This window comes from Anneissia japonica, unplaced genomic scaffold, assembly GCF_011630105.1.
Source record: "Anneissia japonica isolate Jap-2015-1 unplaced genomic scaffold, ASM1163010v1 scaffold1891_len642697_cov171, whole genome shotgun sequence".
Lineage (NCBI taxonomy): Eukaryota > Metazoa > Echinodermata > Crinoidea > Comatulida > Comatulidae > Anneissia > Anneissia japonica.
In genome coordinates this window covers 489,873-492,419 of record NW_022700553.1, presented here as the reverse complement: position 1 = coordinate 492,419, position 2,547 = coordinate 489,873, and the positions used below count along the sequence as shown (strand labels likewise).

Genomic DNA, 2,547 nt, shown 5'->3' with positions numbered 1-2,547 from the left:
AAATAATTCTTACATTCTTTTTATATATATTTTTTTGTTTTTTGCATACTTATATACTGCCTATGCTCCTGTTTTATTTATCACTTCGTTTGTTTAGTTGTAGGAAAACCTGTTTAGTTTTATCTTGTTTTACAGGGAAATAATAGAATCCTGTATCTTGTATAAATAATAATATAATAATACTGAAAATATGCAGGTCTCTTAGTGTAGAACAGGAAATGTCAAGAAAACATGCGTCTGAACTTTACTATAATGTTTGATCAGTTTCTGTCTGATTTGTTTCAGACAAAGCAAATCACATTCCTCATGTTTGATCAAACATCTATATAAAATATTAAACATAGCAGCATGCCTGCTTTACTAATATTCCTGCATACACACATTGTAACAGTGGCAAGAAACTACCCTACAGTATGCATGCCTGCATTGGTTAAGGAGAAGTAATTTGAATATTTAATTTAGCTCCCTGTCTGCCTTCATACTCTGCAGTGAGTAATTTGAAATTGTCAATTACATATCTTATATTTAATGTTCAATTTCAAGGTTGCAATTATGAAAATATATGTATGAAAAAGCAGTTTATTTTTATCATAATCTTTAGTGCATCCAGCAGTATAAAACACCTATAATACAATGTCAATGAATTGTAATTTTGAAAATACAATATTAAAAAAACTAAAATTTTATGCTTAAACAATAATTTGTTTTTTATACTAGTGTATAAAGAAATACAAAGAATCAATAATAACAGTTTTTATGTTGTAAATATTCATACAAGAATACTTTCAAGAAATTATTATTATTATATAATTAAATACATTGAATAATGACATTTTAGACCTGCATAAACTGATAAAAATGGGCAAATGATCCAAAAATGAAACACTGTATTTAGACATATTTTGTTTGCCTTATGATGATGGAGATGATAACTAATGTATTATTATTATTTTTATAACAATAATCATAATGATAAGTAAATAGTAATGATGATGGCAATGTTGAGTAGGAGACAGAGTAAGAGGAGGGAGAGGTAGCAGTCCAGTACAGGAAGAGCGAGGAGCAATAAAGCACAGAAACTAACAGCAGACACTTAATACTTAGGCGAGTCGAATGGCCGAGCGGTTAGCAGGGGCGCCACAAGCTATAGCCATAATATCGGCGCTGGTTCGAACGGCACGCTCGCCTATGGTTCTGGTGGTAGAAGAAGTCTTCTCGGATAAGAACTATAAACCGTAGGCCCAGTGTATACAATGGCTCGTGTGCACTAAGGAGATACCCCGGTGTACTGGAACAGACTGCCCCTGTGGTGGACAACGAGAGTTGCTGGTACCGGCTTACCGGGTGGCACAGACACGAAGGGACCCTTAGGGGCAAAGAAAGTCATTGATCGAGTTCCTAGTCCACATTTCAAGCGCCCTGAGCATCTTACATTAGATGGATTTGTGCGCTATATAAAACTACACTATTATTATTATTATTAAATAAATGATCCACAACCAGAAATAAGAGTAAGAAACAAGAAAGAAAAGAATTCATCTATACTACTTAATCATGACAATGTTTGGCATTACTGTACATGACCTATAACCTTACCAAAAATTAATTGGGAGCATAATCACATAATCATCTGACCTGTGTAATTTTCAAAATGTTTTATACATATTAACATTTGTTGATTTTTATTATTTATGTATAGTACAGAATATTATAATGTTTTAGTGTATTTTGTCACCTGTCCTTTCATATAAATATCCTTTTTTGTTTATTTCTTAATTTTTTATTTTTTTTACCAACTCAGTTTTTACTGTGTCAGCATAAACCGTTTCATAAGATAAGATAGAAATATTTGATTTAAAATTACAGATACTTGCACCAAAGAACTCAAGAAAAATAAAAGGAAATGTATAAAATCAGTAATGAGCCATATTATTGTACCATCCTCAAAGAGATTGAAGTTTAAACTCAGAATCAGTAGGCAATAGAAGCATTAGTGAGGTAATAACTAATGATTACTGAAATATGCAAGTTTCTGAGAAATGTTACTGGAAAAGTCAAACCGAATTTGCTAAAGGCAAAATGTAAAATATGATTCAGCCAGTGAGTGTAAACAGACTTCACATCTCCATGTCTAAATCAAATGTTAATTACATTCGCTGACTCTCAACAGTAAACATGAAACACAATATTGTCAAAACTGCATCATAAAATTTTAATGTACGACAATAACATTAAATTATGGATGTGAGTATTTGTTTCTTTTTATTTGTTATTTGCACAACTAACAAATTTGTGATGAAATGCACTTCTTGGAAATATGGTAGCAGGGGTCCGAAGTCTCCCGCAAGCCACAGGAGTATCCCAGAAATCAGAAGGCCTTCCGCACTCCTATGAGCAACCACAAATGTCCCGGAAAATAACATGTTCCGCAAATTAACGATATTTGCATATTTTTAAAAGGTTGTACTACTGTATTATCTTTGTCTCCAGGAAATCAGTGCCAATTGGTATAACCATCCATGTGGAAAAAAATAATAAATAAATAAA

The 2,547-nt window shown here is 32.1% G+C and overlaps 1 protein-coding gene across 1 annotated transcript in view; it reads right to left on the bottom strand.

Annotated features, from left to right (window-relative positions):
• The window catches only part of LOC117103371 (unconventional myosin-XVI-like), a 61,661-nt gene that overhangs the window by 8,261 nt on the left and 50,853 nt on the right, over positions 1-2,547 (bottom strand). The gene's annotated exons all lie outside the window — the stretch shown is intronic.